We start from the raw sequence: 12712 nt of genomic DNA, 5'->3' as shown, positions 1-12712 counted from the left end.
TGTGCTGACTGTACTGACATTTCACTGCAGTCACTGGCCAGGTACTTCTCTGGAAATGATTCCCAGCAGCTTATTTCATTATCAGACGTAAAATAGGTCACTCTGGGGCTTTGAATTCTGCAGTGAATCTGGTCAGGTGACCTCACAGCAGCATCCTGCAATCTGCCATGGTGGGTTGGAGCAGCAACAATTTCTTCACAGCGTGAACCTGCCACTGCCCTCCCTGGTCCTCCTTTGAAGTAGGTCAAGGCTGTGAACTGCGAAGACTCCGTGGACCCCTCGTTTATTCCACCATTCCTGCCTCAGGATGTGGAGTAGAGCTATCCTCCTGCACCCAGTGCGAGCACTGGAGCTCAGGGGCACAGAGCACAGGGAGAGGGTGCTGGGCCTGTGTCACAAAGGCTCTCCCTGTCCTCCTTCTGCAGCTTGAAGAGGATAATCTGCAAAAACAAACTCTTAAAGGAGTGGTTTCCACCCAGTTGTTTACCAGTGGTTCTTTTCATCCCTGTTCTCTGGCTTTTCTTTGATTTTTTTGTTGACTGTCTGTTTGAAGGTGCTGAAAGTTGTGTAACCACATCCAGCTTTTACTTCAAGCTCAGTGTGCACAGCTTCACCCTCAGATCCAGGAGAGTCACCTGGGCCCTACTGGAGTGTCTGTCACTGAATTCTGTGGCTTTTTAATTTCCTGATCAAATCAGGATTTTCTTTTCTCATCTTTGAGTTGGATTTACAGGCTGGTAAAAAAAAAAATAAATTACAGAATGTTACCACTGTTTTGTCTCTTTTTTTTTAATCATAGCAAGAAAAGGCAAAGTTTCCTGTTAGTACAGGTGTTCTCAAGTTTCACTAGTGACTATTGGATGGGAAACTTAAAGAAAAACTTGTTTAACTTTGTCACTGATATGGAAGGAAATGTCCCAAGGTACTTGTCAGCTGGTCTTCTTTATTAATGATATTGCACAATTAGGTATTGCACAAAGGTTTGTCATTCAAGGCATTTCTAAGGAGAGTAGATTTAATTTTCCCCTTTTACTGACTGAGGAAGTTAAGGTCTAGAGAGAGGAAGTGCTTATTTAGAGAGCCTAGAGAGGAAACTGAGCCCAGGGTTCTGTATAATGACCATGCAGACAATGTAAGGTGCCCTGAAATACCCACTGCAGTTCAGATCTACCTGTCCTGCTCTGCATTCCTAAGAGATAAAATACCTCTTACTGCTCTCATTATCCCTCTTTCTTTCCTGGAGCTGGGATGTGAAAACACAGCTGCCCCGTGCCCAGCAAGGTTTGGTGATTTCAGTGAGTTCCAGAGCTGCCCCAGAGGCATTTGCTCCACGGTGCCACCACTCAGGGACAGCAGAGCAGCTAGAGCCCAACTCCTGCAGAGACCAGCCTGCCTGTGCCAACAGGTGACACTGGGACCTCCAGCACCACTCACAGGTGACACTGGGACCTTGGGCACCACTCACAGGTGACACTGGGACCTTCAGCACCACTCAGCCCAGTGCAAGGGAGGGAACAGTGCTGGGAATGTGGTGTTGGTGGAGCCAGGATGCAGAAACCTCTTGATGTGCTCTGTGACTCCAGGTCCCAGCCCAGCTCTTGAAACTGCTCAGCAGAGGAGCAGGAAAGCAGCGTTGCCACAGCAGCGCTTACTCGTCCCTGTTGATGTCCTTGTGCAAAACACAAATCTTAAAACAACTAAATGGGCTCAGTGTCCTCTGCAAGCTCTTGCCTCCATGGGCTGTTGCCCAGCGTGGAGACACCGAGGCAGACGCTGACAGGGCTCTTGTTGGGCACAGTTTGTCTCGTTTGTTTATCTCCCATGAGCAAACTCAGCTGTGCTGGCCTCCTTCTTGTCAGCCTGATCCCATCCGTGGTGGGTGTTCTCTGAGGTCAAGGGGAGTTGCCTGGGCCTAGTGGCCTCCAAGGCTTCTTCCACCCTTCCCTGTTAACAGCTCTGGAATCAGGGGCTGCAGCCTGGTTTTGTTTACTGGTAGAGTTAAATTTGAGAAGGGAATCCCCATCTTCATTCATTCTTGCAATCCACAGATACTAAAGCATCAGCCTCAAAACACTGGTCAAAAAGCCAACTTCCCATTGGCTGTAAATCAGGATTGCTGTGGTCAAAGTCAGAAAATGGAATAGGGAGAGGAGGAGGACTTGAGGGGTCTTGCAGCTGTTTTCACATCCTCTCTCAAAGAGAATTTCTTCAATTAGTAGCAAGGATCTTATGCAGGAAAACTTGGAAGAAATCTGGTTGCACAAATGTTTGGGGTTTTTCCCCCAGGAGCTGCCATAAGTTGCATTACTGCAGGTTATTTTATTCCTCTTTTCTCTCTCTCTCTATGGAACTGCAAAAGTGACAGTGCTTTAAATGGAAAGATTTGCAGCGAGCCATCAGTCACCATGCATGGAGGATAGATCTCCTGGTTTAGTCTTGCTTGTGCTTCCATAAATCAGCATAGCTAAAATATTTGTGGTTGTCTGTAGGAGATTTATGCAGGTGGGAGCTTAGAGTCAGTCTGTCATTTTTGTGGGGGAAGTGAGAGATGGAACGGGCTGGGGAATGCTGGCTTGCAGGAAGGAAGGATTTATAATGATATTTTGGATATTCAGGGGTTCCACAGAGACAATTAGCAGGAACTCCGTGAGTGTACGTGTGTACACGTCTCTGATTTGGAAACAGCCTGTTGTTTCCCTGCATCCTTAGCTAGTCAGTCAGGTGGGGATGTTGTATGGAAGATTCCTTCTCTTGGATCTGCTGCAGGTTTGGTTTTGTTTTTGGCTCATTCCCTTAGGTCCGAGGTGTTCTGTGCCTGGGTTCTGCCTGACTTTGGCTGGTGTGTGCAATGGGCTCTGTGTGTAATTGTGGGTTCAAAAGCTCTTTCACACTGCCTCTCATCCCTGACTGCCAGCTCAGGGACCTCGGCTGATGATGGTGACTCTGTGAGTTGTGAGCAAGATGAAGAGGAAGGAGGGACAAGAGAAACATCTTTTAACAGTGGCAACAAAATCCAGGCCCTGTTTTCAGTAATGCTGGGTGACCCCAGTGTGCCACTGGATCATGGCAGCTCTGAATGTGGCTCTCTGAGTGGAGAGACCCTGATTTCCACCAGCTGAATCCCAACAGTGTTCCTGTGGGACAGGCATCCCCAGGAGCAGGAGGGGTGGGACAGTGCTCCAGACTCTGCAGTTCCTGGTCCCTTTGCAGGCTGGCAGAGGCCAGGGCTGGGCTGTGTGAAGGTCATGGCTGGGGCTTCTCCTTCCCCTTTTCACTGGTGGGATCCTGTTCCCAAGGATTTGCTGGCTTGGCCAGAGTTCAGCACACAGTGGGGAGGCTGCAGAGCCCCAAACCCCTGCAAATACATTTTGGAAAGCTTTAAAAAAAGTGCTGCTTATCACACAATGCTCAGAAGTTCTCTGGGCTTCTTTCTTCTCTGTAGCAGTGGGTTTCTGATTTTCCAAATACCTGATTTGCACCCTCTGGTTCCCTCTTTCCCCCCAGTTTTAGTTCAGACTGGGCTGTAATGTGAGACACCCGGGGAGCAGCAGCCAGCCTGGGAGCCCTGCGTAATTCCAGCAGGGAATTCTGCACAGTCCACAAATCCCAAAGCACAGGAAGGGGCAGCTCCACCTACAGAAACCTGAAATCAGCACACTGACCAGAGGTACCAGGGCCTGCCTAGGGGAAAAGTGCCCCTGTAGTTTGTTAAGCCAAAAAGGAATTATCCAGAGCTAATAGAGGAAAGATCCTTTGCCAGTAATTTTACAGGAGAACAAAAATCAGGGGATTATTAATAGTTTTGAAGAAGCATTGCTGTGCTGTGTCACTGTCTTGTATTTCATTAAACTTCTGAAAAATAATTTCCAGGGATGTGTGTAATATAGAAGGACAGAGATGAGTCTTAAATCAGATTTTTTTGGTGTGTTTTCCATCTTTGCCAAGTTCCTATAAATCTTTGCAGTTGTAGAGACAGCCTAAAAACTGCTAACATTTCCAACTACAGAGCATAACACTGAATAAGGATAGTTGAAAAATTTCTGTCAAAACTGTGTTTAATGGAAAATAGAGTTTTGATAAAATAGCATTTTCACTGAAAATAGCTGCTTTCCATGGAGAATGTTGGTTTTTTCACTGCAATATTTTGACAGAAATTTTAAAATCTTGGGCTGAAATGTGTACAGCTGTTCAAGTCCGTCTAGTGCCACTCATATTTCTTCACCTCCTCAAATTTGAGGTATTTTGCCAACTCTTTGGTTTTTAACATTGTGATACTTGGGAGGTTTTGTCAAGCCCACCTCAGGATTCCTGCCATAGGACTCTTGGGTTTGTGTTTCAAAAGCTGTGTTTCTGTGGCTTTTGAAGTTAGAGGCAAAAAACCTCAAGAAAATGTGATCCAATAACATCAGGAATTAGAAATCAAAGTAAGCTAATGAAAACTTTATTTTGTTTCAAATAATTCTTGAAATTTTTAAACCATTTAAAAATACTTCCATAGAAAATGTGTTGCCCAGTCTGATTAATTATTATAATCCTTCCCTTCATTTTCTGTGCCTTTTCCTGTTCTATTTTCATTTTTTGAAATGGGGAAAAGGTCAGCACTGGACCCAAATATGGGCATTCTCAGAGATTTACCTGGGGACAAAGAAATGCTCTCTGTTTTCCTTTTCCAGTGATTCTTCCCACTGTTTGCCTTTCTGAACATCCTGGATTTTTTTTTTTTTTCCTGGAACTTTTTGTCCCAGCCTGAAGGTGCATCAGCACAGCAGCTGGCACTGGTGTCTCTCTGGGTTAAGGTGACACCGTTTTTGTGCTGATCAAAGGGGACTTGGAGGCTGAAGGAGGTGACAAGGGAAACCTCAGGCTCGTGGGCAGGAACCTGTGTTTTGTGTGGGCTTTCACACTTGTGATTTCACTTCACAGCTGGGCTGGGTTTCTGCTTGGAGATCCCTTTTTGATTCCAAAGTGAAGATGGGCCAGTGGGGCTCGGGTGGGGTGTGCCAGACCTGCTCTGGCTGATGGTCCCAGGGCAGAGCGAGGGGCTGATGAGCACACAGCCCTCTGGCAAGTGCTCCACTGGGCCTGGAACCCCTCCTAGGAAATGTTAACTCTAATAACTCTAATATTCAGTCTGCCATAATAAAGCCTTCTTTTTTTCTTTTTTTTTTTCTTTTTTTTTTCTTTCTTTTCTTTCTTTTTTTTCATTTTTTTTTCTTTTTTTGTTTGCCTGGTTTCTCTGTTCAGATGACAGTGTCCAAGTACAAAACTTTAGCGAGCATCTGGAAATCTTAGGCTGTGTCCATGCTAGTAAAATCAAGGATGCCTGGGAATGTTCCCAGGAATGTTCCTCAAGTGTGGAACATGATACTGTACTAGTGAAGTGCTGGAATGTTGCTTGGCAGAATTTTGGCCCGTGCAGGCTGGTATTTGTCCCAACTGTTCCCAGGTAGGGTTTGAAGCTGGAGACCATTCCCAAGAAGTGGTTTTGATGCAGTCACCCAGGTTCAGAGAGCTGAGAGGTTTCCAATCCCAGCATGGGCTGTTCTGTGGCAGCTGCCCTCGCTGTTTGGGCACATTCCTGTGCACATTTCATGTACTAGTACGGATATCTGTTACTTGAAGTGAAAATCTGCCTAAACCCCTCCCCCTGCTGCCTTTCGTGTCACCTTTGCTTCTCAGAGAACATGAACGTGTCTCAGGAGGTTGTTTACATGGTGTTTATTTAAATTATGCTCCAGCAAGTGTCATTGTGGCTGACTCTGTGTCAGTGATTTCTTTGATCAGTCACAAGTACTGATTTAAAATGGGGTTCACAGGCATGAACTTTATGCAGGAGCATATTTTGAATATGTAAGACACTACTGAACAGTATTAATTGTTTTGTGATGTGCTGGCTAAAAGGAAAGATCAAAGATTTACTACTCTAGAGCTGTGCTCATACATTGTAGGAAGTTCCTGTCCCCAAAACACCATGGTTTCATGAGCTAATCCACAGAAGAAGTGTCCCAGGTTCACCTCTTTGTTTATTTAAAGGTCTAGGAAAAGAAGGGTAGTGGCCAGTGTAAAATCTAGTCACCTATAAATTGTAAAAATTAAATAGATATGGGCTCAATGTATTGAATGGAGGCATCTTTTTTTTTTTTTTTTGTATGGGCTCATCAGGAACTAACCCATACTGTGGATATTTATTTTATAAGACTTTGTTTAATTATTACCTTGATTTTAAGTAGCTAGATTACAGGTAAAGATACATTTTTATATAGCACGTTATAATAAGACGATGACCACAAATGTTTGGCAAACACTTCTGAAGAATTTGAAATTTGTTTGATTTGTCAGTATGAATCAAAAATGAGAGCTTCTGTTGGGGTTCTGGGGTGTGAATTTGGGGACTGACTCTGCTAGGCTGTGGCAGAATCTCACCCCAGGACCAAAGCAGTGGCAGTGGCCCAGGGAGCCCTGGTGTGCTCGGAGCCCAGGATGGGCTGGGAAGCGGGGGTGTGACTGAGCCATGAAGGCGGTCAGTGCTGGGAGCTGCTCTCTGGCAGGACACTTTCCTGGGCAGGGCAAGCAGCTGCCCAGCTCTTTAAAACATCAGGCAGGTGTTTCCAGTGGTTCCCATGGTGACTGTCACCCTGATGTGTGAACTGTGACCCCAGTGATCACTAATTGAAATTGGTGAAGAGTTGGGTCTGACCTGTCACCCCGATCCTTGCACATATTGATCCTCGCAGATCCTGAATCCTGCACACCCTGATCCTTGCACACCCTGATCCTTGCACACCCTTATTCTGCACACCCTGATCCTTGCACACCCTGATCCTTGCACACCCTGATCTTTGCACACCCTTATTCTGCACACCCTGATCCTCATACACCCCAAATCTTGCACACCCCAATCCTTGCACATTCTAATCCTTTCACACCTTGATTCTTGCACACCCTTATTTTGCACACCCCAGTCTTCGCACACTCTTATTCTGCACACCCCAATCCTTGCACACCCCAATCTTTGCACACCCTTATTCTGCACACTCCAGTCCTCACACACTCCAATCCTTGCACACCCCAATCCTTGCACACCCTTATTCTGCACACTCCAGTCCTCACACACTCTAATCCTTGCACACCTCGATCCTTGCACACCTTTATTCTGCACACCCCAATCCTCGCACACCCTGTTGGTGTCTGCTGGAAGGGGAGGAGAAGCTCCAGCCCCCGGGCAGTGGCTCCTGTGCCATTTCCCACCAAGTCCCCCAGGCCCCACGTCAGCCCATGCTCAGCGCAGGGAGGGCTGTCCCCAACCGCAGCTCCGGTACTTCCCTAGTGACTCACAGCCCAAGTGACAGACAGACAGACAGACAGACAGACAGCAGTGCTTTGAACGCTCCCATCAATCCGAGTCCTCCCAGTGGCCTCCAGAGCTGGATCACAGAGCTCTGAGAGGCCAAACTTCCACAGCACAACCACGGAGCCTGCAGAAGAACGTTTCCCAGACTCACTTGAAACCAAGGTTTTGCCTTCTTTGAGATGAAACGCTTATCAGGGTTTACAAGCCTTCTTGGTAAATTTTAGCCCTGTGCCGGGGGAATTCCCTGCAGGGGGTGGTGTAAATGTTGAGGAAAGCTATACTGTAATTGTGAAAGCATGAGAAACCATAGAGGGGTTTTCAAATGAATTTTCAGGTTCATTCACAGCTTGGCTGAAGAGCAGCTGTGGGAAACAAACCTCCTGAGAACTGAAACAGTGCACGGAGTGGAGCTCAGAGCTGCAATTCTTCTGTAAAGCAGGGAATTTAAGCATTTCAGTGCTGAGGAAATGAAACTGGCCAGTGCTCTGTTTCACTGGGTGAGAAAACAGTCCATTCTGTAGGGTTTGGCCTTCTTACAATGGTTTTCAAGATATAGGAAGAAAAAAAGAGTTATTTAAAATTTCCTTTAGCCCTGGCCTGTCTTGAGAGGGGAAATACTTTTGTTTGAAATTTCAGTGCTAATCATCAGTGGCTTAATTTAGGGAGTTATGGAGCATTATTTTTGAAGGCACTGTGTTCCTGTAGCTGTCACTGAGTCAACTGGAGAGGTACACAAGTGTTCATCATACAAAAATGTCTAATTGTTGTCCTGCCCCAAATTGAAGGGCTCATTTTTAGTGCTGGGATCCTCCTTGGAACTGGTATTCCATCACAGGGGACAATATCAAATATGGAATATGCTTCCCTTATGGATTCTTCCCTTTTTAACCTAAATTTGCAGATTCATTTGTTCCAATTATTTGTGAAGAATGAATGGGGACAGACAGGTCTTTTTAAAAGTGTAATATAAATTTGATTGCCCTTTAAAATCAGTGCCAATATGTCCAAATTTTCAAAGCTCATAAGTGCTTCACGTCCAGTGATTTAAGTTGGAATGAGACACTTCTGCAGCTTTTGAAGGTCTATGACTTTTATCTTTTAATTGCCACTGTAATGAAGAGGTGGGGTTTTTCAGGCCTGTCTGTCTCTGTGATAACCTCATCTCCTCGTGCCCGCCCTACAAGCCCTCCCCAGCCTTATCTCCGAGGCACTGAGCTCTTTGAATGGGTTTCCATTTGTTCTCAGCCAGATAAGCAGCACCCTTGCAATATCCACTCGCTCCAGCGTGGCTCTGACGCAGCTGGGGTGATGAAGTCTTTATCAGATTAGAGCTTATCGGGCTCACAGACGCAGCCTGGACACTTGTTGTATCTCCAGGGTTACACTGAGGCCCGGGGCTGCCCTTGGCTTCACACAGCCTCCATTCAGGAAAGCGCTCAAGCACGTGCTTGAGCAAGCAAATAGTCCCACTCAGTGGCTGTGCAGTTCCCTTTGGCTTTGGCAGGGATCTGCTTAAACATTTCCTCAGATTAGAGCTTGGGGGGGGCTGATTTACCAACCAAGTCAGCCTCTGAGCAGGAGCAGACTGTAATGGTCAGGGGGAAAATAGATTCTGCTGCATAATTCCATGTGGAAAGCGCCCACCTGTTGCAGGAGGAGGTGCTGAAGAGGAACTCTCAGTTCTGCTGGTCCACGAGTAGTTTTGGAGCATGAAAAATGCTGCCAGAGGAAGCTGGTTTGCTGAAGGGAGTGCTGTTGTGCAGCTGCCCTGTATTGTGAACTCATCCTAAATCAGATTTAATGCAAGAAGATCTCTTATATAATGGATAATTGAAATATGGCAGAAATGCACAGGATTTGAACTCATACTGAGGAAGAAGAAATCCACAGAAACCCCAATCAGCAGGCAGGTTGTTGGCAGGACAAGGCAATGTTGGTTTGACAGTAAAGAAATGTTTTCTATTTCATAATGTTCTTGTGTCATAGAAGCATTTGAGGTGTCTGAAAATACCAGTATGTTCAGCAGTTTGAGCTCACGACTCTCTGACTCATCCCACTAAAAATGCCAAAGAAATAAAGCTATTCCTTTGTAGCCTTCCAGAGTGGACAGGAAACCCTCCCAGGTGGTCAAGAAAAGCACCCATCACATCAGGGCACTTAAAATTCAGGGGGTTTCAAGATTGCAGCACCATATCCAGGAACTTTGGCACAATCTCTCATATCCCTACAAACAGGTGGTGAAACTGTAGATAACGAAAAATCAGGACTGAGAAATTTGGGTCATTTGATAAGGAGGCTTAGTGAACTTTCCTGTATTTATTGTACTTTTGTTACTCCAGCCTGTGGTAGGTGTGAGCCTGTCACAGCTCCCTGTTGGGAAGCTTGGCTGCTCCTTCCCTGAGGTGTTTGGTTAATCTTTGAACTGTGGGGATCCTTGGCCAGTCCCAGTGGGGCAGCCAAGATAAGAGGCACTACACAGAGCAGGGGATTACACCCAACCTCAGTTCATACCCTTTTTGTAAATGATTAGTGGCTGCTTTAGTAAATAATTGTTCACCCCAGCGTGTGCAGTGCCCCAGCCTGTAAAATGTTTATAACACCTGAGAATAGTTTATTGCCTCCATATAAACTGCTCATAAATGGAAAATTAGCGTGGTGTGGGACCAAGGGCAGGGGCAGAGAGGGCAGTGTTGGGCCTCTGTTGCTGAGCTCTGGGATCCTCCTGCCACAGGAGGGATGTGAGACCCTGCAGAGAAGGAAAAAGTCCCCCTTTGAGTGTTCCTTAGCTGGAATTGTCAGAGCCTTTGGGCTCTAATGCACCCAGGATTTATGGTGAGGATACAGATAAGAAGGTATTATGATGACTGGCAGCTGGAAGGAAAGAGAAATGCTGCCTGATTCAGTGCTGGAAGGGACTGGATGGCTCTGGGAGGTGTTTCTTTCCATCTCTGACTGGGGTTGGCAGAGTCAGGCCCTTCCTTATCTGTGGTGTCACAAGTCACCTGGGGCTGGGGCTGAATCTCATGCTCACTTCCATCCTCCAAGTGTAAATAATCCACAGGACACCAAAAGATGAGTGATAAAAATCACAAATACCTTTCAGCATAACTGTGATGAACACGTTTTCCTTTCTTTTTTAATCTTCCCTTTAAGGATGCTGCTGGCCCTGTTGACTCACCCCGTTCCCTCCATTTGGATTGGCTTCTGGTGGGAAGTTTAGCAGCTGTACCTTTGTTTTCTGTCTTCTCTCACTGCTGCAGAATATGAAATTGCAGATCTTTGTGTGTCAGAGTTTCCTACATGACTCAGTAGCCAGAGAATACTGCAGTGTCCAAGAGATGGAATCTGCCCTGTTGTCACTGAAGAGCCTGTGCCCCCCTGCCCCTCTCCCCAAACCCCAAAGGGAGCTCTGAGGATACTTTAATGTTCAGTTAAATCTGAATTAACCCAATGTCCTGGCATTTGTGTGTGTTTTTCATGGGCCCTTCCCCTTCCACGGGCCCATTAATGAGGCTAAAATAACATAAATGTAACAGAAGCATAGAAATAACACAGGATCTCTCCTCTTGATCCTGGCATCAAAACCAACAGGAACATGTGATGGGATCATGTGAATCCACATTACTTTGGCCCCACAAATGGTTCCCTGAGGTCTGTTAAAAAAACCTATGGAAAAACATAAACACAAATACCACAAGTGTCATGGAATCACAGAATGGTTTGTGTTGGAAAGGAGATTTAAAGACCATCTAGTCCAAACCCTAAATGTGTTTTTCCTCATGTTTTCTGCTCTAATCCAAGAGCTGCAGTGTGGGCTTGAGGGAAGGAAGGTGAAGGCTCTTTTCTTGATGAGCATCCCATTAGAAAAGTATGGAAATCTCTGATGTGGGAGGTTGTTCCAGCTGTAACAGTGGAGGCTAAAGCAGAGACTCCTTCCCTGATGCAAAAGTGAAATCTGATTAAACTGAGAATGTGTTTTGGAAAAGGGGAACCAATGGGAACTACTGGGTAAATTCTGTAGGCTTTGCCCAGTTCTGACTCACAGGTGATGCCCCAGTTTCTCTCACATGATGCTGAAAGTGCTCATTGATAACTTGAACCAGTGAGAGCTGCACATCTCTGTTACAGGTGCTGCTTTTCTGGTTTATAGACATATCTAAAATACACAGCATTATGTCTAAGACAATGGGATCTGCAATCAGCCTGAAATAAAAGGGCAGCCTCTCTGGAAAACCTGAAAGTTGGGCCCTGAATTGGGCAGGGAGTACAAATCTGTGGCAGAGAGTACAGATTCTCAGTTTCTCAGGATTTTCTGGGTTATGAGCAAGACTGTGCTGTTTTGGTTTTGTTTGGGGTTTTTTGTTTGTTTGTTAGCTTTTTGTTTTTATTTTTGGTGGGTTTTTTGAGTACAGTTTATTTAGCACCTCTGCAAGATTTAATGTGGTAACTCTTGAGATCTCAGCACACTGAGGTAGAATGTCATAAAGGTGTCTGGTAAACAGATGTTCCAGTCTCTGTGAGCTGCTGGGAAACTCTGCATCACTGAATTCATGTGGAAGCAGCTGCAGCTTTGGAAGCTTTAGTTTCCTGAATAAATTCTTTGGACATCTATTCCACTCTGGCAACTGTGGCTGTGGGGAGATAAAGACACAAGTAAAGCCCAGTTGCTGCAGTAGGCTGGTCCTTTTATCAAACCAGCTGATAACAGAAAGGTGGATTCACTTTCAGGCAATTAGGTCTTGAAGTTTTGAAAGGGAACCATTAATGCCCAGCAGACATTAATGGATCAGGAGAGGTTTTTGTCGAGATTTACTTGTGCAAGTGGTGAAAAGGTGTTCTGTGCTTTGATACTGGTGATGTGCATCTCACTGCTGCAGGATCACCACAAGACCCTAAGAAATAACAAGGTTAATAACAGAATAATTCAGCATGATTATGAGAGGAAGATGTTTTGTTGTGGATGTTCACTTTCTGGCCTTTGGGTTTTCAAAAAATTTGAGTGGCTGGAGCTCTAATAATTATATTGGATAGCCAAAATTAGCACCTGTCTTCAGATAATACTTTTTAAAAATGAAACCTGAAATGGGAGTAGTGCCCAAAGTCACGCTGGAGGATTTCAAAATCCAAACCAGGACCTGAGACTTTTGCCTGAACTCCCCAAACTGTTTTGAGGCTGAAATGAAAAGTGTGCAGGGAGGAAAGAAAAGCCTCCCTGGCTGTTCTCTGCTGCAACAGGGCTCAGCAGGGGAAGCTCAGCAGGGATTTCCACCCAGGGCACAACTCCTGCTCCTTGGAGGTGGAACTCAGCCTTTTCCATGCTCTGATCTCAGGGTGGTTCATTCCTTCCCCGTGGAGCTGGCC

This window comes from Motacilla alba, chromosome 21, assembly GCF_015832195.1.
Source record: "Motacilla alba alba isolate MOTALB_02 chromosome 21, Motacilla_alba_V1.0_pri, whole genome shotgun sequence".
Lineage (NCBI taxonomy): Eukaryota > Metazoa > Chordata > Aves > Passeriformes > Motacillidae > Motacilla > Motacilla alba.
The sequence above is the reverse complement of the archived record's forward strand: the minus strand, read 5'-3'. Positions refer to the sequence as shown.